Consider the following 23,825-nt stretch of genomic DNA (forward strand, 5'->3'; position numbering starts at 1 on the left):
TTAAACACTGGAAACATGCTTTGTCAATTAGTGCAGCTAGGTGGAACTGATTACGACATATTCATCAGCATATGATTTGTTTAACTCGCAGCCACCGCCAACCGTCCTTTAAAACGCATAGCCAGTTCACTAGCTAAACGCGTCATTCAAATGTTTCAGCATGTTCCCGGTACAAAACCACACATTTTTATGCACTTTGTTTCACCTTTGTGGGTCTGTGAGTGAAAATAACAGTTATAGTGACACAAAAAATGAATGCTCACAAATGACACTAAGACAAAAATGGTCACTGAAATAGGAGGGAGGGGTAGAAAGTGAAACCAAACATCCCATTGTCTGTTTCTTCAAGCGAGTTATCCCTCCGATTCCATTAAATTCGACCATGACAAGAAAGAATGGAACAAACAGTATGCTTGCCTCCTGTCTCCTGCACACAGTATGAATGCATAAGGCGAGTGACGGATCACAGGCGACACAGTTTGAGCGATACATGGTTCCGTCCATTGGACAAGATGTAGCTAGAGGGCTGCCAAGATAAACGATTCATTCCCAAAAAGGGAAAAAAAAATCATTCATCATAATTCAGAATATGTAAAACAGCTGATGAATGAACAACCTGCATAACAAAGTGAAATAGACCAAAAGAGCCTCAAAAAAGTTATGAAGCCATCCACAAATCCAGCAACGTGACCTGCTTGAATGACTATCGCCCTATAGCACTCACTCCTATTGTTATGAAGTGCTTTGAAAGATTAGTCATGACCCACATCAAAAAGAGCATCCCGGCGGCAACCGTGGACCCTCTACAGTTTGCATATCGCCAGAACCGGTCCACGGATGATGCAGTCAACACTGCCATCCACACAGCCCTTTCTCACCTACAGGGCCAGGACACATACGTCAGAATGCTATTTATAGACTATAGCTCTGCTTTTAATACAGTCAGCCCCCACAAACTCACAGATAAGCTCCTCACACTTGGCCTGTCTCCCTCCCTCTGTAACTGGGTGTTTAACTTTCTCACAGGCAGGCCCCAGTCAGTCAGAGTCCACAACCGCACATCCAGCTCAAGAATTGTGAGCACTGGGACCCCACAGGGGTGTGTGCTGAGTCCACTCCTCTACACGCTCTTCACCTACGATTGCGTGGCCTCCCAGAACAACACCAGCATCATTAAATTTGCAGATGACACTACAGTCATCGGACTGATCACTGGTGGTGTTGAAACATCATACAGAAGAGAGGTGGCGGACCTCATAGCTTGGTGTCGTGATAACAATCTCCTTCTCAATACAGATAAGACTAAAGAGATGATCATCGACCCAAGAACAAGGGAAAAGGAGCCGCATAGACCCCTGTTTATTGATGAGACTGAGGTGGAGAGGGTGAAAACCTTCAAGTTCCTTGGCACACACATCAGCGAGGACCTCACCTGGTCTCACAACACCCAACAAATTCTGAAGAAGTCCCAAAGGAGACTGTACTTCCTGAGAAGACTGAGGAAATTTGGCATGTCCACCACAATCCTGAGTTGCTTCTACAGATGCACTATCGAAAGTGTCCTTACCGCCTCCATCACTGTTTGGTACGGTAACTGTACAACACGTGATAGGAAGGCACTCCAGCGGGTGATCAAGACCTCACAGAACATTGTTGGGGCAGCCCTCCCCTCACTGCAAGACATTTATACATCTAGAGTCCTACGCAGAACACACAACCTCATCAAGGACAGCACACATCCACAACACTCATTATTCACACTCCTACCGTCAGGCAGGCGCTACAGGAGTTTGAAGTCCAGGACCACAAGGCTGGCAAACAGCTTTTACCCACAGGCCATCAGGCTCCTCAACGAAGCACTCGCACACGCCGCACGCAACACACGCACACACTCATAGCACTTTATTTATTTATTTATTTGTATTATTTACTTGTATTAATGTCTCTTCTGTTGTTGTTGCTTAATTTATTGGTATATATGTTTATGTGTTTATGTTTCTTATGTTCTTATTCTTTCATTTGTTTTCTTTCTTTTCTTGGGAGAATGAACAGAATAAGATTTTCATTGCATGGTATAACTGCTGTTGTACTATGCACATGACAATAAAACTCTCTTGAATCTTGAATCTTGAATCTTGAATCTTGAACAAATGGAAAAAACATGTAACCGTGGTGAACCTTCGCAGCAGTGGTCGGACAACCAAAATTACCCTAAAAGCTCAGAGACAACTCATCCAAAAAGTAACAAAAAACCCCACAACAACATCCAAAGAACTGCAGGCCTCAGTTAAGGTCAGTGTTCATGACTCTACCCTAAGAAAGGAAATGGGCAAAACGGCCTGCATGGCAGAGTTCCAAGACAAAATCCACTGCTGAAGAAAAAGAACATTAAGGCTCGTCTCAATTTCATCAGAAAACATCTTGATGATCCCCAAGAACTTTGGAAAAACACTCTGTGGTCTGACAAGGCAAAAGTTTAACTTTTTGGAAGGTATGTGTGTCCCGTTACATCTGGCGTAAAAGTAATGCTGCGTTTTAGAAAAAGCAGTCAAATATGATGGTGGTAGTGTGATGGTCTGGGGCTGGAAACATGAATTCTGCTGTCTACCAAAAAATCCTGAAGGAGAATGTCCGGCCCTCTGTTCGTGACCTCAAACTGAAACCAACTTGAGTTCTGCAGCAGGACAATGATCCAAAACACACCAGAAAGTCCACCTCTGAATGGCTGAAGAAAACAAAATGAAGACTTTGGAGTGGCTTGGTCAAAGTCCTGACCTGAATCCTATTGAGATGCTGTGTCATGAATATAAAGAGGTGTTTCATGCTCGAAAACCCTCCAATGTGGCTGAATTACACCAATTCTGCAAAGATGAGTGGGCCAAAATTCCTCCACAGCGCTTTAAGAGACTCATTACAAGTTATCACAAATGCTTAATTGCAGTTGTTGCTGCTAAGGGTGGCCCAACCAGTTATTGGGTTTAGGGGGAAATCACTTTTTCACACAGGGCCATGTAGGTTTGGATTTGTTTTTCTCCCTTAAAAAAGTTTCATTTAAAAATGGCTTTTTGTGTTCAGTTGTGTTGTCATTAACTAATATTTACATTTGTTTTATGATCTGAAACATTTAAGTGTGAGAAACATGCAAGAAACACCACTGAATGTACACTTTACCATCTACATGTAAACCTTGGAGATGCAGAGAAAAGTGTTATTTAATTTAGATGTGTTATTTCCAAGAAACATGGCATGGGCCTGAAGCTTTACAAATTTAACTGCGAAGCGGGAAACTTACAGAGCATATCCTTATATCCACATTCTGATTGAACTCAAGCTTTCAATTTCAGGCAGTCCCACAGTCTGGCAAGCCATCGTTCTAAAAATAAAAGCAATAAAAATACAAGTTAATGTGTCTTAATATATTTGGAATGTGGACACCAATACGTTTTTGCCTTTGCCTCTCTTTATTTCACTTAACACTTTTTTCACCCAGTGCGCCCTGTGCTTCCTCCAGTCACTCATCCAAAGCACGAACTGGGTCACATTGACCTCTTATCCGTCGAACACACAACTGAAGTGACCTGACAGGACAGAATACATTTTGTGCAGCCCGGCACTTTCCTTTCATCGCACAGGCTACATTTTGTCTACCCTTTTTTATCTGCAGCACGTAAATGGAGTCACACAGAAACCACTTTATGTATAGATGCGACTGTCATCATCCTTTTATTTGTGGCTCTGCTTTGATGCTGAGCCAAGCAAAAAAAAAATAAAAATACTACAAGGGTAAGTAGGTTGACCTAAACAATGCCGAAAACATTCACGCTTGAGAATGAAGACCTGATAATCCCCATGTCTTTCTGTGTGACTGGATGTAAATGTCAAAACATACATATACGCTCGTTATAAAAGCAAAACATTTATTTCTTTTTTATTCCATGTCTAATTTGGATCACCGGGGTTCTGCCTTTTAAAAGCAGCACTGTGAAATGAGCCTGGGAAGACATAAGAGTAAAACTTACTGAGCCAACAGGCCAAATGGCGAAAGAAATTAGAGAACTATTAACCCGACTCTTACACAGTTACCCACTGAGCCATCACCCGACTTCACTGTAACTTACTTGTTTTGTCAAACAGAGTACCAGAACATACTTGATAATGTATCTTATCAACTTATTTGTACGATTAATGACTGCCTTCATATTTGTACCTTTCATGTTGATTATTTTACATTGTCAATTATAGACTGTAATAACATACATTGTTTCTGTGTAGGCTCTCAGTCGTACAGGAGTTGTCCATCGAGGGAAAGACTTCTTGAGACGTCATCTGTACTTCTGTGAAGAATGTGTCGGACGTTTCGCTCCTCATCCGAAGAGCTTCGTCAGCGAACTAATAAGTGCTGGTATCCTAGGCCTTAAATACAGTAAGAGTGGGTGGAATTGGTGTGCCAACACTCTCCTCCTATTGGTTCCTTACACTAAGCCTGGGCAGAGTTGTGGTCTAATCCTCTCCTGCCATTAGCACCTCCGATCAAAGGGAAGTGTAGCTCCCTGTAGTTGGGTATGAACAACTCTGATACTGGCTCGTTAGCATCTATTGTTCTGGCATCTATTGTAACTTGCAACGTTACATTATAACGTTACATTGTTCATCCACTTTTGTTTATGTTCCAAATTCTACTCTCCAGCGATCAAAAGTAACTGTACCAGTGCTCAAAGTACAGTTGGACATCTGTTTTTGTCACTTACCAAAAATCTTTAGGAATTACCTTTGACGCATACGGGTTGCAGTAACCGATGCAGTACGAAATACGTCTCAGCTGATACAAGTGATGGTGTGGTTAACCCACACGACCAGGAGGAACTCAACTGCAACTTTTACATGCTCTTTTTGAAAATGTTGGGTCTTTCCCCTCTACGAGGAAGCAGAGATGCCACCACAAGTATTTCCACACTAGAAATGTTCCATTTTCAGTCAAAACTAAAAAGTTGGCGTGTAAACAAAGCCAGGTGTAAACTTGACCGCTCATGCCTTACATTTGGGCTGTTGCTATTCCTTCCACATACGTTCAGTAGTGCATATTTTAGACTGTCACCTGTCAACAAATGAAGAATAGATTTCGTGTACTCGGAATGCTAATGCTAAAAACGATGCAAAAAAAAAATCCCGATTTGTTGTGTCTTCATTGGCACCGAAGTCAAAGAGACGCTGTTCACAACTGTTCGCTTTGTGCAGCCACAGGGAGGGTAACGAGGCACGGAGTTTAGGGAAATTTGGCCGTAACTTTGCTCGACATGCAGTCACCCAATTGTCACATGACTGGCAAGGAGCCGCATATCGCCGCCCATCCCCTAGCACACTGCACAAATACAAAAACACAAGAGCAAGACAGTTGACTTTGAAACTGTTGTTTTAAATTTGCATTGCATGCCCAATCTAAAACAGCTGCACAAAAATCTAATCAATCAGCTTGTGTTATTTTTCAATACTTCACCAGCAATGGCTTTCAACGTTTCTTGTATGTAGGAAAACTAGCATAATAGCATACAGTATTACATTAGCCTTGGGCGATCCAAATATTATATCAGTAGGCTACAGCCTTAATAACACTGAGTCTGGTATTCATGAGTGCTTATGTTTCTTCCCTCCTGGTTGCAGCTTTTACCTACTTTTCCTCACTGTGATCATTTTATGTTGTTTCTTTGCAATTTTCAAGTAGAAATAAAAGCAAAAATATAGGCAACAACAACCTCGGTCAGGATGCAAATTGTAGTGGTGAGTGGTGCCATTAACCTCCAACTATCTGCCGAAACTGATACTTTGTCTCAGCTTATATCGACGATGTTGTTTGGTTATATGGCGAGGGCTGATGATGTAACTCATACGTTCACGTTGACTGAGACAGTTTTGGGTGTATGCATTTATTAGCATAAAAGGTTCAGCATGGGCCTTAGGGTCAACGAGAGGCACAGCAGGCCTTAGGTCACTAGGCGAGATTTTATATGGCACCCCTCTCCATTGGCGATTTACATGAATGACATTGTTTGTAAAGCCTTCAATTTGTAAAATAAAATGTCACCATGGCCCTAATGAGGAAATGAGGAAGGGTAGAAAATAAATGTCTGGGTGGATGGGTTCTGCATGAGAACAGACTAAACATAACATCAAATTCTTTCTGCTGCTCCTCTGAAAGTGAAACATGCTAAATTTCAATATTGCTCAAGGTTCAAGCAAAGTTCATTAAGCTAGAAGAAGCTCATTAGCTTAATGAAATCTAATAATTGTCCAGCAAAGTAGAAGAGCAGGATCAAACCATGCATGTGCACACACACATTGGGAAGCTTCCTAAATGATCCGCTCACAATTCTATGACTTCGAACTGCCAGACGAAATGCAATAACTTCTTTAATGGCCCACACATATTTAATGAGGAGTTGGGAATGCTTCATAAAGTTCATACAGTTGTTACTTTGAAGGTGTTGTCAGGTCACATTTTATATTACTGCTCATTCCTGTGTGCAGTTTAACACTGGCCTGTTTGTGTTCCCTGAAAAAACTTGTTTAAATGCAGAGTGATTTGAAATACATAGACAAATAAAATGATTAGAGATGTCCGATAATATCGGCCTGGTATCGCATACAAATGTAAAATCAGTAGAGATCGGTATCAGATTTTTTCACGATAACGAAAACCGATATTAAAAAAATGCTGCATAGATGGACATTTTAATGTTCACATGGCCTGGATGATGCCAGTTTGTTCACATACAGTGCAAGCCCACCTCATTTGCGCTTAACACAGGCTCTCGTGTTCCTGGCTGTACTGAAGTCGGCTAGCTCCTCACGTTAGCCTCTGGGTGGCTAGCTGTTAGCATTCAGTGAAGCACAAATTTGAAGGTCTTGACATTCTTACCAGCTTGTTGATCTCGCTCGGTAGTGAATTCACCTTTTCCATGATAATAGAAGTTCCTTAAAAAGCTGTAAAAAAGAAAACAGCAGACATGGAAAAAACAGCTGTAATAGAGAAAGAATAAAGTCAAAATATTAAGAAAATGAGTGTGAAAACGACGAAAAGGTCGCAATTTTACGAGTGTAAACTCATAATATCAAGAGGAAAAATAGTGTCAATCTAGTAGAAGAGGAAAAATATGTTGTTTTGGGGGTTTTTTGAATTGCTGTAATTACAGAAACAAACAAAATAAAATAAAGTGGAATTTTTGGGAAATTAGGTTGACGAAAAAGCTATAATATGAGAATGAAGTCAAAATATTATGGGAATAAAGTCTTAATTTTACAAAACGATAATTAAAAAGCTTTCTTAAGAAGAAAGTTTACATTTTTGGAGAAAAAACCCCAACAAAAATGGGAAAAAAGGGCAAAGGCCGAAGGTCATACTAATAATACGTGCTTTGACCTACATCAAAAATCTGAAATGCAGTTTTTTTCTGAAATATATCCTACTATAATATACTACAATACACTACTTAGCACAAGTCCGTTTATAAAATATCAAAGTGTCCCTTGCATCCTTTAATTTTTCAGTATGTGGCCCTCGTTGGAAAAAGTTTGGACACCCCTGATGTACGGTATGTGATACCTGGTGACAGGTGCTCTCCTTGCAAAGGGGGAACATAGGGCTGCCTCTGCTGTGACCCTGCCATTTTCATCACTTTCTGCACTGATGGCGCCCACCTCTGCAAAACCACACACATTTTTTTTTTACTGGATCTGAACTTTAAATGATGTATGGGCTTTACCTTCATTTAAAATTTGAAGCATCAGTCTTTAATAGCCTAAGCATGCAGGTCATGCGCCAAAAACATTATTTTTCAAAGGAAATTGCCGAATAAAGAAATGCTGTATTGTTGTACGTTGGTATTAGTTATGTTTTATTTGCTCTTGAATGGAGAAACATGAAGCTGATCCTGGATGGCACAGAATCATCTTTCTCGTGGTGTTTTCTTATGTCTAATAACGACTCACCAAGCGGCTGTCAATTTTACATTTACCGTCTTAGATTTATTTAACAGTGTGATTGATTGAAGCAAAAATGTACAAGCTCAGGCGGCCTCCTCCTCAGCTTACCAGTGTACTTGCTTTCTTTCAAGGTGGGCAACGAGGCTATCACAAGTTCCAACCATGAACCGGGCTGGATGAACTTGAGGCAGCTCGGGGATTGTCAGATGATGGTGGATGTGGTCCAATGGCTCACAGTCACAAGAAACCTGAGGCCAGACCTGGTCATGTGGTCCACCTCACAGCGCACAGGTTACTTGGCGGAACTCACAGTTCCTTGGGAGGATGCTGTGCAGGAGACTTTTGAAAAGAAAAAGCTCTGTTACTCAGCTGATCAGAGAGGATGGAAAGTACCCAGTAGACGTTGGATGATGGGGATTTTGTTGCAACATGTGCTGTAAGACTGATGAGGGAACTGGGTATCTGAGGAAAATCTCTACGCTGGGCCATTAAGGAGATGTCTAGTCTGGCAGAGAAGAGTAGCCAGTGGTTATGACTGAAGAGGAGAGATCCTTGCGGGTCTGCAGGATCAGTTGATGGATCAGGAAGGGGTGTTCTGGGATGCCACAGTTAACTGCCAAGCCTATTGGCGACGTCGTGAGTAAGTTAGCGAAACGTTGATAAAAGTCAGAGTCTGCTTGACAACCCCGGGCGTGAGTTTGGTTCAGGGAGGCGGACAGCCCTGCTGTGCACAATCCACATGCACTTTGAAGGATTCAACATCACGTCCTGTGTTTTGTGGATCTGGTCGACACCTTGGGTTCGATGACGGTTCACGTTTGATCAAACAAACCACACCGGCAAACCTGTCAAAAATAATCTTACCCTAAAAATGAAGTGCTAAACACAATATATACAGTATGTGTGCACTTTACACAATGATTCTCTTGTCTGAACCCACCATAGAAAACACCACTGGACAGTCTAAGCTGTGGGAAAATGTGTGAAGTCTGTTCTAAGGTTTTGTGTTATTGCTTTTTTGCTTCATTGAGCTGAAGGGGTGGGAGATTTTTTTTTCTTGCACTGATGAACCCAGACCTGAAAATGTTTTATTCATTTGTTTGTGAGGTTGTTTATCTGTGCTTGTGAAGCTCTGCATAATCAATTGTTTAGAAGACTCTCTACAGTGCTTTGAATTTTACAGTTTCACTCGATCACCGTTTTTCAAAAATACACTGATTAATAAATCATGCCGTTCCATGTTTGAATACAGTTGGATATTATAATCAGTCAAAAATGTGCACATTCAAGCAAATGTTGTATATTTTTTGCCTAAATTGAGCATTTTGTAGCATAAAAATGCCTAAATGCACGAAAATACAAATATAAGCCAGAAGATGCATTCAAAGACGTTGCGATGATATGTAGCATTCTACACTGGTCACGAGGTGTCATCTTCCCGACCTGGGCCGGGTCCAGAGGAAGGCTTGACGTATCGTCGCCGACCTCACCCACCCAGCAAATAGACTGTCTGTTCTGCTTCCCTCGGTGAAACGGTACAGAAACATTAAAACTCTGACCTCCAGACTCACAAACAGTTTTTATCCAAGAGCTTTTATCCAATCCATTTCCCCCTACACATACAACAGACTCACAATTCGCAATAGAGAACAGAGTTTTGCACTGGACTGCACTTTACACTCATCCTACTGCTCATGTGCACGAACATTGTTTACATATTTACATCTTCTTAGTATGTTTTTATTTTATTTGTACATAGTGTGCCTTTATATATATATATATATATATATATACAGTATATTGTGGAAACACAATGACAATAATTGCCGGAACAACAGGCTTTTATTGCAGATTTGAATTCTCTTACAACAGCACAATAATCCGAAATAGAAATCTCTAATAAAAACATGGGCTACTGTTGCGACCATAACCCACACCAACCTAAAACTCAACTCTGAACCCCAACGTCACCGACTGTCTTCCCCCCACTCAGCTCCCCAGCACAAAAGTCTTATTTATGTCTTAAATGTCTTATTTTCTCTTATTATGTCTACTATATCGGCCAATGCGAGTGTAAAGGTGACTAAATAATAATGGCCCACTAATAATGTTTTAAAAAAACATATTTTGAAAAGCTGTGAAAAGGTTTTCTATGCAATAACTATGAAAAGATTTGATTTGTGAATAAGAAATCCTACTTTGTGGAAATTCACTTATCACGGTCACGTATCACAAATTAATAAATGTTTTTAATTTCACATTAAATATGCTGGTATCAACAAATCTACGTGTAAAACGTGAGTGTGTTTATATTGTAAATGTTTACTGTATTTTTCTTCATTCAACGGCATGTTTTACAGAAACACTTACTCGGCAGGGGGGCAGGAAGAGCTAAGCTGCTCGCAACATCGTGTGTGGTGATTAATCACGCTATGACTTTTTGTCTCTCGGGCCTGTCAGCTTCTTCTTCTGGCCGCATGAAGTCCAGTAACATCTGAGGATGTCTGGCGACATAAGGGGCAGGTGGGTGGGGGGGCAAATGCTTCCTATTCATCTCCTCGGGACAGTGACCAGATGTGCTGCCTCAATCGCATGTCACCTCCGTCACCCTTTCGCTTCAGGCTCCCTGCTGACCCTGTTTGGACAAAAGGTGCACAGTCTTGTTATGTGACTCATAACACTCTGAGGAACTGTGAACAGAAGAAGCCGATGTCTTGGGGCTGCACATCAGTGACAATAAGTCAGTCTGTGTAATATGCCTCTTGGTGAGCTATCAAGAACAACAACAACCTGCTGGGTGTATGGGAATAAGAGTTGACAGAAAGCGTTAGCAGGAACAACTTAAGACAGGGAATGGGCTTAAAAATAGCAACAACATGGCAGAGAAATGGACAGATAGCAGAGATAAATCTCGAAGTTACGCTTCAAGCAACCCACTGGTCTAAATGTGGCAAAAAAAAGTGCGCCAGCTGATAAACAGTAAAAGCTACAAAAAAACCAAAAAAACAAAGTGGTGTCAGTGGTGTATCTTCCCTTGCAGGGCTGCAGAGGCAGATCAGTGTAGCTACAAATAACACCATCGCTCCAGCAATACAAACAAGATCTGTCCAAAAAAGTCATCTTGAGATTGTGTCTCTGAGGCTCTGTATTTAGACGCAACTCAGTTGCATATATAATTCTTTTTAGAAATAGCTTTTATTCCTTGTAAACTAGACCCTGTGGGTTTCATTAAGCACCCCGTTCCCATTCGCAGTGACTCAATTTAAAATGTAAAACGTACACACCCACACTATTAAGATAACAGATTACACATTATTTACAGTAGTTGGTTAATTGTAGCAGTAAGTGGTTGTGCGAAAGGCATCCAGGTTTAAACGTTCTCTGTACAAATGACCTAAATATTAGATTACAACATGCAAAACAAGATTGTGAACAAAAACAATGAGTGGAAAGACAACCATAATTTCAATCTCCTCAACCATCACAGCAGTGAGTGCACTAAGCGTTTCACAGTAAGCATTGTGTCCTCAGCTTATTGCGAAGGAACCTGAATATTATCAGTGGCACAATCCAAGTGATTCGCACTAAATCAATTCGGTGGAGATAAGATAAATCAGATGCAATGAACTTCATGCAGATGAGATATTTTTGGGCATAAAAGAACCAGCTGATTATGCAGTGGCCCCTGTGCTCGTTCCAGGAGGCAGCTGCACAGAGGAGATACATGAGCTGTGCTCCCCCTTCCCTCTCCCTCTTGCCTGTGACGGCATGATGAATGATCACCAGTGGAGAGCAGAGAAAATGTAGCCAGGGCAGGTCTGACATGAGGGAGTCATGGGATGTACTGTACATGTGCTGGCTTTGCTCACAAGTCTATTTCCATTTAGAGTCATTCGGCATGCCCCCGTGGCTGGGAGCTGGACCACGAGGCCTTTTAGGAAGAATGGCGGATTTGAGGCGTCCCTCCAGTGTGATGTTTCACAGGTGTCAGCTCAGGTTGTTTATCAGCTGTGACAGTTTGATGTTTGATGACCTTTCCATGCACACACACGAGGACAGTTTGGCAAAGCTTGATATACTGTTTTGAAGCCTGTTCAGAATGGTCCAAATTAGCTATGCTAACCTCCGTTCACCACAATGGCATCAAGCATGCATCACACAGTAGATTATACCCAAATACAAGTGACGTATGGTGCATTTCATGGTGGGTGAAGCACTGACTACTTTGGAGGGTTTTTTTTGTTATCATAGGTTGCTCAGTAAGAAGATAAGAAAAAGAAGATAATAATTCACTTTCATCAAAAGTTTGGTTTTCAAATACTTCTATAAACTAAAAAATATTTGTAGTCTTACCTTTTATTATATTACATTATTATATTATTTATTATTTTCTGCCAAGCGAAAGCGCAGCACGAAGGTTATGTTTTTGCCGGCGTTTGTTTGTTTGTGTTCAAAATAACTTGAAAAGTTGTGAATGCATTTGGATGACATTTTCGGGAATTGTTGGAAATGGGATATGGAAGAACTTTTAAAATTTGAGGAGTGAGCCGGATCACCGTCTGCATCCATGATAGGACCATTTTTGCCATTTGTGCTTATTCCGCCACAAAAAATGTTCAGAGCACTTGGAAAAAGTGGTTCTATAAACAGGTTCTATAAAATATCAAAGACTGATCTAAAAATTGTAGGATTACAGTATTATTTTGGTGTGAATCACAATATGGGGGGGAATTATGGCGCTTGCTCTTCGCGTGCTTTTGTCGTTTGTATATGAAGCACATGCATCCTATCCTTCTCTGATATTTAGTTGTAAAAAGTCTGATCACCTTCTGGTGAGCTTGGATAAGCCTTCATTTTGACAGTCAGGTTCATTCATTCAGCAGAGCATAAAAATATCTTGCTGCTCTCCAACCTGTGCTGCTGCTGTCAAAACCCAAAAAAAACATAGGCTTTTCCTCTGTATGGAAGGATGTCAGTGACAAGCACCTCCCAGCTCACGCACGCCCTCGCCCGTTCAGGATGGGGTGGAGTACTTGCAGTGTATCCGGGTAAGACGTTTCTATGTATTTTACGATCTGATTAGCATGAATAATGATGTCACACTTAACATTAAAGACATGACACAAGCTGTAGAAAGTAGAAAGCAAAAAGAATCCAACTCAGTGCACTCAGACAGTAGGCAGGGCTTGTGCACTAAGCCGAGAGGAGACACTTGCGGCAGTCTCATCTTAAGTTTCTGTCCTGTATTTGATCAGAAAATGTGCAAATTCAGCAATTTTTACTTAAGCTAATATTCAAAACGATTGGAATCATGCAGAAAATACATTTATAACAGTTTAATGGACAAATATACATATTTATTTTATGTTAGCATTATTTTTTTTGTGCCTCCTCCCTTGACTGTATGGTATCTTGAGATGTCTTCCTTATCATCAGTTTGCATATGCTGTGTGTTTACAGGGGAACCTCACCCGTTAATGTATTGTATCTGGTTTACGTCGAAAAGTTACACAAAGATTTCCCGGTTAGCATACAATGTGGCGCGGGTCTTGTCGTGTTAGTACACTGCATGCATCAAACTATGTTTAGAATGTATTTTTTATCACAAAACGTCCCTGTTAGCCTGTTAGAATACTCTGAACTGGAAACCGGAAGTCAGGCAAAAAAATGTGTTTGCCTTGGCTCCATAAAGGTTGGGAAACACTGCTCTGTACAGTATTCTGCATTTTAGTCATCTGGGATGGGGCCCAGCTCCCCGTGACCCTAAACAGGATAACCCGTGGAAAATGGGTGGATGGATGATGAGGATGTAATTCAGATATTTTAATCAGGTCTTTCAACACCTCCCAATCTCTTGACCAATCAGTGTGTTCAATGCCAAAACACACACAGATAAATTCTACCCACCACCTTCTGCATTTCGGCGTTTGTTGATTTTGTCTTTACAAACATTCCCGATGATTGTTTCATTACAACCGCTTCACATCAGTGCCTCCTTTTTATTTGCTTTTTCGGGATATTGCTCTTCATTAATTTCCCAAAAGATGTTTTGCTGCAGTGAACTGAATCTGAAGTGGCTGCTGGGTCAATCACGATTTTAGTTTGTAAGAGATTTTTGTGAAAAGACACAAGGTCGTATGCAGGATGTTCTCACGCACAGGTTTAACGGGGGAAAAGAAAGGAGATGAAACAAGGGCAACATGCATATGAATACTAAAGGCTTATGAATGCTCTACGTTAAACACAAACGGGTACGGGCATGGTCCTCCCTCCGTTTGTTCTGTGTGTTTATTTTGTCTGTTTTTCTGTCCATCAGCTGGAAGGTTGCGTATCCAGATCAGATGTGGAAGCACTGCTGGGAACAGTCGTCGGAAGTTTGTAGTTTTGTATGTTCTTGAAGGGACACGACTTGAAATGTGAAAAGGCCTCCCAGACCACCGCCACCAGCTGCAATTACATTGTCTTCTCGTTTGTATTTCCACAAAGCCTGTTAGGAATGGCTGTAAACCAGAAGTGGGACCCCAAAGCAGATATAGATACGACGTGTATGGTAAATAATAAAAAAACCACACCGAAAAGGATTGGAGCGTACAACTGAAAGCACAACACAAATATAAAACAACAAAAATAGTAAAAGTCAAACAAAGAAGCTGCAGAGGAAAATATGCCAACTGCAGACAAGGGATTACTCACAAAAGTCCAAGAAGAAATGGCAAGGACAAAAGGTGCAAGCAAGCATATACTTGTAAGATAATGTAGGCGGAAAAATAGTCTGCCGTCTAGTGAGCGTGGCAGCAAGACATTAAGAAGGCCAAACTGCGCACAAGTGCGCACAGGTGGCTCCGCCCCAGAACTCCAAGAAAGGGCACCGCAAAGAAAAAGAAGAGGAGGCAGCGCAAGCAATACATAACAATGCCTTCAGAATTTAGAGTTTACACTGTACACATGAGACTTGGTCAAACTAGTTACTTACAGTAGCTGTGTGCCGCCAAAGAATACACTCTGTGCTCACACAATTCTGTAACATGACACATAACTGCCGTGTCGCTGATCATCTGAAACAGTGATAACATGTAATTGTTCTATTTAGTGTTTTGTGACTATATGTTATGTCCTTCGTGTGTTCTGTGTACAGTGTGAGTGATTTATGAAGTAATTTAGGTAGAAGATCAGACTTACACCAAAATTTGTCTTCCATCAGTCGAGGAACGGAACTCGCACGTAACCCAAGGACCGCCTCTACGACATAAAATAAAAGCAGAACATGCTGTATCTATCATCAATTTAATATTTAAATACATTCCCAATCCTGCCTCATTGCTGCAAAAAACGAGCTAAATAAAAAAAAACACCCAAATCAGTATGCTTTAATAAGTTTAAAAGCGCAGCCTAATGGTGAAACCACAAGGGCGTAGAAGCACAATACAGCTTATTACTTGTGCGTTGCATTAGCAGCATTTTTATTTCTTTGCCTCCTGTTCACAACAAAAATGCATACATCAAAATAATGTGACATTCTATTATACTCGTGGGACTCTATAGCTTGAACACCATTATGGCAACACAATGTGGTGTTGTCACGAGTCAGGATTTGATGAAGAGATATGAGTATTTGCTTGTCTTCGTTTGCTTATTTAACGTATTTCCATTGATGTAGACTGAGAACTGCTGACATTTCACCCCCATTCTCTGAGTCTCCTTTTTTGTGTCAAGGTGCAAACTGAGAAAATGACACATGAGCCCATGCAGGTAAAATGTGCCAACACACACACTCAGCGGGGCTCAGCTTTGGCAGCACCTCTGTCATTGTGAAAGACCTCTAGTCTCTGGGCACCAGTGGAAGTGACTGCACTTTCATTAATCTTGCTGTCCACACTGCAGACCTCCCTTAATTACAGCCATTGTTTACCTTTATGCTGGCATGCTCAATGAATTATTGATGGATGCCCTGACCCAGTCAGTTTAAAGGCTTTGCCAATGGGCACAAAGCAGCCAATGGACAGATGCCTGCCAGCACAACGTCTACTGCATGACACTTCACTGAATTATTACGCTGATAACAATTTTCTTTTCTGGTGATGTGCTGTTTTGCAGCAAAGGCAATGCCACCATTACATGCTTTGTGGCGGATGTTTGATGATGCGATAAAACTTAGCCTTATATTGTCAACATATCATCAAGTGGCCTTCAGAATTATTCATAATCCTCACATGAACCAACCATTTACTGCCTGAATAGATATGCTGCACCATCGTAATTTGTATCCAGTTGCAAAACCTGCCCACAGTGGCCTGTTTTAGCCCTTAATGGCGTTCATGCAGTCTACATAAAATCCCTCTATCTCTATTGCAAATAAGAAAGCAAGTGAGACTAAACCAAATCCGTGAATGATTACCCCCAACAATAAGCAAATCCGCAGGAACTAAAATTCAATTTTCAACAATCCCACACTCCTACTGCTAGATGCCATTCAAAGCTCATGAGGATTTGGACTTAAGGCGACTTAGAGATGATTTATGCTGTAGCCCAAATGGCTGCGCTGGGGAGAGAAGACAGGCTCGAGCCCCTCAGAAGGAGAACCTGAATGTGTCATGACTCACACTCTGCATGACAAGGTGGAGCTTGGCCTTCTATCAGACTTGCAAGGTTTGCATTCCACTGGGTATCTCCAGGATGCGTACTGACCCTCCGTACCACCGGTGCTGACGTAAACAGTAGTAGTAAACAGTAAACATTGAAGTATTGTTACCACTGAGTCAACTGTCGTGACTGTGTTACATTTAAGTAAGTTTTTCACCTGCACAGACGGTGAGCATCAAGCTGAAATGTGCATCCTGAAATCCTGAAACGTTGTTTGTATTTCACCTCAAAAGATCCAGACTTATGGGCGCCACACACGGGAAGCGACTTCGCTTCGACTCCATTCATTTTCAATGGAACCTGCGCGATAGGGCGTTTATCACGCGTCACTTGGCTGGATGGTGACACGTGATAAAATCGGTCATTTGTGCGTGTGAAAGTTTGTGCTTGTGCATGTCATGCGACACGTGTCTTGGGACGTGATCCCGGAAAGTTGAACAATTTTCAACTTTTCATCGCTGTCGCCCAGACGAGGATCAATCAGCGGGAGTTTCATTGATCGACCAATGAGCGGACAGGATGCTGATCAGTACACTATATTTGCAGTGTCAGATTTCCCAGAGCTATTTGACATTTCGAAAAAAAGAATATAGTTTACATTAATTTACCCGGACGTTTATGTATGTAAGTTTATCTTCAATACCAGCAAGATCCGGTACTAGCAAGAGTCCTCCATCAACACCGGCCGCTTTTCCTCCTCTGAACTACTTTGATACCCCGAAAGTCCCTCCACATCATCGGGAGGGAGCCGAGCCAAAAGGCAAAGCTTTCAATTTAACAATCAAGCTACGTGTCTACCCTTCCCCATGGTCATGAGCTTTGGGTAGTGACCAAAGAACAACATCACAAGCGGTCGAAATTAGTTTCCTATGTAGGGTGGCTGGGTTCTCCCTTAGAGAAGCCCGGTAATCTGGAGAGAAACTTGGAGTAGAGCTACTGCTCCTCCACGTTGAGAGTAGCGAGAGGAGGTGGCTCAAGCATCTGGTGAGGATGCCTCCCTGGGGAGGTGTCCAGGGCACGTCTGACCGTCTGACCTCGGGAAGTCTACAGTATGTCTCCCAACTGGCCTGGGAATGCCTCACGATCTGTCAGGAGGAACTGGACAAAGCAGTCGGGGAGAGGGAAGTCTGGGCTTCTTTGCTTTGGCTGCTGCCCCCACAACCTTATTTAACTATTTAAAAAAAACATTATAAAAAATGGAAAGAGCAGCAGTAATTTACAAGAATAAAAGATAAAAAAATCGTAATTTTGTGAGAATAATGTCATTTTAGTAGCATAAAGTTGAAATATTAAAGACTTTTTTTTTAAATTCGTAATATTCTAAGAAACAAAACACAACAAAATAAAATTAATTTTTTGGGAAAATTAGGTTGCAGAAAAATATTAAGAGAAGTGAAAAATGTTTTTACGAGAATTAACTTGTAATATTATGAGGGAAAATAATGTTATTTTAGTTGGCTGGGTGGATAAAAGTCATAATATTATGACAAACAGAACAAAATAAATAAAGGTTTGTGCATTTGGAAGTGAGACAAGCACTTTTGGACGACTGCACGCTGTGTTTTTTTTGACACGAGTTCCATTGATGTCAATGCAACCCGGACTTCCTTATATGGGCATGCCCAGGCAAAAGCTGTAGGCCTGTCCTCTCCCCGCTCTGCTTCACTCTGCTCTGTTCACTGTTAGCACGTATGGCTCCCAGGAAATGTTTGTTCGGGTGTGCCTAACGAGACAAGTATCAGGCAGAAGAGGTTGGAGTTGCTGATTCCCGGCCAGCAAGAGAAATATATGCTGATCTGTCAACAGCATTTCACACGGGACTGTTTTGTGAACATGGGCCAATACAAAGGTGGACTATCCGCCAAAGGTGGACTATCTGCCAAACTGTTGCTGAAGTCCGACGCCTTTCCGAGGTTACTTGGTTGTGTTGAAAAGTCAGGAGAGCAAGCTATAAGTAACGATTTATCAGTATCCTAAGTGTGTTTATTTTGTGTAAGTTATCGGACAAAAGGGATTCGGCAGCTGTCCGGAAGTCCTCGAGAGCGCTTGGGAGTGTGACCAATCACAGCGGAGTGGGCTTGGCGGGAGGCGTACCTGGAGGAGGGCCGGGGGCGGAGTAAATTACACAGACTGTTTGGGCGGGGGGGGGGGTCAGGAAACACTGCAGGAAGAGGTGCAGAGTCTGTAACACCTTGATAGCTTTCTATGCGGGTTATCGTGTGTAGCTGTTCTATAGGAGTCCAGAACTCAATACAAAGGCCTGAAAATTAGCATAATAGTTCCCCTTTACGCACTTTGGTCAGTAGCTGCTGTTTTTAAAAAGTGCTGTACAAATAAAGCTGGCTTGGCTGGACTATTTTCCTGTCTATCCAGTCATAGGAACTGAGCTGTAATACCCATGATTATGCTTACACTCTATAACCTGACTTTATCCAACACAGATTCACATAATCACTTCACATTGATACCAAGGGAAATTCAGTGGGCACAGAATATTCATTACCAAGGAGACCTTAATATAATTTCATTTTACACATTAAAAAAAAATATTTTAATTGAACTTGCTCTCACAAGAATTTCATATATTTTGGTAATGAATTGTTTGTACAAGAAATGCATTGAGGTTTTTGGAGGGTACTTAAAAGCTTATTCCTAAATGACTAATATGCATTATTAAAACACTACAGCCCAACAACAACCTCCAATTTCTAATAACTTTCAAAATATTGGTAAAGTATGACATTTTCACTACATCCCTTTCATTTCAAGATTTCATGATTATTATTTTTTTGAAGTGCACTTAAATGGCAACATCAAAAATAAATGTAATTAAATATTAAGGTATTTTCTTTCAAAATAAAATAAAAAATGTTCAGAGTATTAGCACTGTTAAACTGTACAATATTGAAAATCATTGTCCTCATTGTCCTTTTTGCTCCGTGATATATTTCAGAGGCGTAACAAATATTATAACTGTTACTGCACAGTCAAAAATGTTGGGAATTCCTGGTACAGATGACGTAAAGTATGGCTGGGTGGATAAAATGAAAGAAAAAAAATACCTAAATGGAAAAGGGAACAGTGAACCATTTAATTATAACTAAACTAATAAAAATTCAGTCGGAAGAGGGAATCGGATGAATGAAACTGATTTAATAGAAATATGGTTTTTGCATCACATGTGACCATTAGAAAAAGCAATTATTTTCACTGAAGTGGAACAAAGTGATTTGTCTGTCTTGTTCTTTTTTTGTTGTTGTTCATTTAATTCCGAAAAAGAATCATGTTGATTTTGTAAATACAAAATTCATTAATGTCAATCCTATTCATCTGCCTGGAATGCTCAAATATGATTCGCAGCGTAAAGAAAAAAGAGCGTGTGCGAATCTGATACCAAACTGAATTCAAGATTACCTCATAACAATATTCTGTTATTGTTCCGCGTAGGGATCTGGTAGGTTCAGCTCACGCCAGCGCAGACAATAGGCGATCTCTGTCCAATGATGATGGTCATTTCAGACGTCAGCCACAGGGTGAGGCAGAGGGGGTGAATAATAACGAGGCAGGAAATGGAAAGGCTTGTCAAGTGGCATTAAAGTGTCACTTTCAGAAAGTGAATCATCAGGCCACCAGGGGAATCATGATGGACAAGAGCTCAGGAATGTTCTTCCCTCTTGATGTCGGGCTCATACTGCGGGTTATTGTGTTGAAGATGCACTCTTGTGCAACCTAAAGTACCATTATTCAACTCAAGAACAGAAGCAAAAAAAAAAAAGAGAAGGAAGAAGACTGGAAGGCTTGTGTTCCTCCCAAAAAGTAATGGAAAATGACTAAACAGAAGGGGTAGGCGGTGCATTTGGTACCTGAGCCTTCAGTGAGGATTTAACTGGACAAAATTGTTCTCAGCAGACACTGTGACGGCCAGTATCGTAAAAAAACAAACAAAAAAAAACAAAAAAACATCCCCTTGCTAAAAAGGAAACTGTAAGACTATGCATAACTGCCAGGTTGCTACACGATTAAAAATGATGAATTAATAAAACAAGACACCCACTTAACCTTTCATCTTCAAATCCATCGTCACCAAGATGCCTGACTTTCATTTCAGTGAGGATCTTTGAGCATCAGTAACGTCCACCAGCGATCGGCGGACCTTGTAAATTTGGCAATCAGCCAAACGAAAAGAGCGTACATGGAACAGCTTGGTAATAAAAGGTTCAAACATGTCCAAACCTCTACACTACAGCATTATCTGGTTTAGCTACAACAGTGGTGTCCAAAATGGCACATTCTAAAAATATAATTTAACAAGAAAACGTAAAAAAAAACAAAAAACAGCAAAAATGGGAAAATTTGCAGTAATTTTACAAGAATAAATTTAAAATATTAAGAAAAAAAGTCGTAATTTTACAAGAATAGAATAATATTATGAGGAAAAATAATGTAATTTTATTTGCTTAAAGTAGAAATATTAAAGACACAAGAGGTTATTATTTTGTAATATTATCAGCAACAAATAAAACAACAAATAAAGTTGTAATGTTTTTTAAATTAGGTTGTGCAAGAAATATAATGTTACGTGAATAAAGTCATGATATTACGGGAAAAGTCATAGTTACAAGAAGAAAATGTACATTATCATTGTTAAAAAAAAATAAAAAATCAACAACAGCAGAAATGGAAAAAGTAGCTGTGATTTCATGAGAAAAATGTCAAAATATTAATTGAAAAATTGTATTCTAACGAGAAAAAAGGCACAATTTCAGGAGAATAAACTAAATAAACCTAATGTCATTTTAATGGGACAAAGTTGAAAGATAAATGAAAAAATACATTATTTTTTAAAGTCATAATATTATGCGAAATAAGCAATACAAAATAAAATTAGAATTGTTGGAAAATTAAGTTGGGAAAAAAGTTCTAACCTTGTGGAATAAAGTAAAAATGTTAAAGAAATAAAGTCCTAATTTTACCAAAAGAACATTTTATGAAGACTATTTTTGAAGAAACATGAAATAAAAGCACAAATGTGAGTGAGTCATCTTTGCATCTTTTTTCACGATGTGGCCCTCGGTGGGAAAAAGTTTGGACACCAATTGTCTAAAAAGATGACAAAAATCTTAACACTTTTAAATAAAATCAAATCTACTCCCCGGAGATGTCAATTTCTTCTCCACAGACAGCCATTGTGTGTGCAAGTTAGCTTTTGAACAGTTTTGCTCTGATCAACCAATCAGAGGACGGGAAAATGATGACTTAAAGAAACGGCTTAACTCAAAGTGTTTAAGGGATATGGGCTAGCACTCCTGATTCTGAAGGCCTTAGGCAGATTACCTTGCTATGGCATCACACAGAAGCTGAAATTTGATTGGACAAAAATTCTAACATACACCACTGGAATCAGTGCAGCTTTGAAACATGCTCCAAAATGAAGGTAATAGATTGTTGACAATAAATTGATATAGTTTCATGGAACAAATACTAGAACTGAAGTTGTAAATGTAGGTCAGTGTGTCTGATAGTGTTTAGGCCAGCAGAGAAGGGCTTGCTGGCCCTGACTGCACACCCCTGTTAAAAAGATACCAGATTGTCTTTCTTTTATTCTTCTCCTTTTTGCGCTGAATACATAAGAGCAGAGCTGTTTCACATATCACCCAGAGAGCTGTGAAGTGGAATGACTATAATGTCAGAGTGATGCAATGTGTTTCTCAAGTAGCCTTAAAGTGTCACTTTCACGATGTCAATCACCATCACATCTCTGAAGGCTTCTGAGGGGGGCTGCGTCAAGATGCTTAAAGCATGCTTGGCTTCACATTCCGGCTGCAGGGCAGAAATTGTGTTTGTTAGCAGAGCGTGTATACCGTATACACAGTGAAAATCTTTATAATGAGCTCTACTCAAACACGAAGCAATCAATGGCTTCATGTACGTAAACATGTTCCAATTCTATTCTAGTGCTAATGAGGACATTTGTCATAGTATCGCAGCACATACGGTACTTATGGATGGTAATAACCCAACCGTTGACTGTTCTAAATAAGACTAGGGATGCTCCAATCAGGGTTTTATGCTGCCGATTCTGATAGGACTGAAAGGACTGATATGGGCCAATAGCGATACCGATCACATGGATCTTCAGTCCTTGCCGTCTTCACAAGAGTCTTCAAACAAGGTAAAAGTGTTGTTACATGTCCATTCATCCATTTAATTTGTTATCTACATGCATTTTGCATGTAAAACTATAATTGTTCTATATTGAGTGCGTTGTGTTACATTTTTGGGTTGAACAGATTAACTGGATTTTCATAGTTTCCTGTTGGAAAAATTGTTTCACTTTTCATAAGATTCTGTTTCTGATAGACCCTTAGGAATGGATTAACAACCAAAACCGAGGTTCCACTGTACAAGGCACCACTCTAAGCAGGTAATGGACTTTTCAAAGGTTGAGAACCAGACATTAAAATTCATGTATTTTCAAGAATTCCAAGCACCTGCAGGAATCCCTATCCTTGAGGAAGGTAGCAAAACCCCCGTTGCTCCTGACGTTGTGTTGATAGTGTGAATTTACCCACTGTGGGGCCGTAAGGGACTCATTGTTATTTATTTATTCATAAATCTTACCCGTCCGACTTGGCTTCTGTGGCTATAGAACACTGTTGTGTGATCAGTTTGAAAGAAGCAAAATTGTCATTATTATGGCATCATTGTCTTGTTTCAAATGAACTCATGTTAATGTGTGGAACTGCTGCAGGTGCCTTTGAAATATACTCAAGTTGAGGAGTAAAGGCGCAGTCCGCGGACATGTGTTGCATTAAGAATGTATTTATTGTGTATGTGTAACGTACTGTATGTCCTCCCTTTTGCTGCACACTCCATTTCCCATCATTCTGTGTCAATTTCAGCTCACATAAAACAGTCCTAATGCAATGAAGTGATTGATGTTGTTCTGGTTCTGCTGCATTTAACAGAACTTTTGGCTGTGGGAGTAGTGCATCAAAGCCTCAATAGCCTTTTTTTTTTTTTTTTCTCTTGCGGAAATGAGGATGAAAACGGTCCAGGAATATTCCACAGCTGAAAGTCACATGGGAGCATAACATCAAAGCTTATATCTCTGTCAACGCAGATTCCACCTACCTTAATTGGTACTGGCCTCACTTTGGAGATTTATTCAATTCGGGTGACCAAGCGTCCTGTTTTCCCAGTACGTG

This window comes from Dunckerocampus dactyliophorus, chromosome 17, assembly GCF_027744805.1.
Source record: "Dunckerocampus dactyliophorus isolate RoL2022-P2 chromosome 17, RoL_Ddac_1.1, whole genome shotgun sequence".
Lineage (NCBI taxonomy): Eukaryota > Metazoa > Chordata > Actinopteri > Syngnathiformes > Syngnathidae > Dunckerocampus > Dunckerocampus dactyliophorus.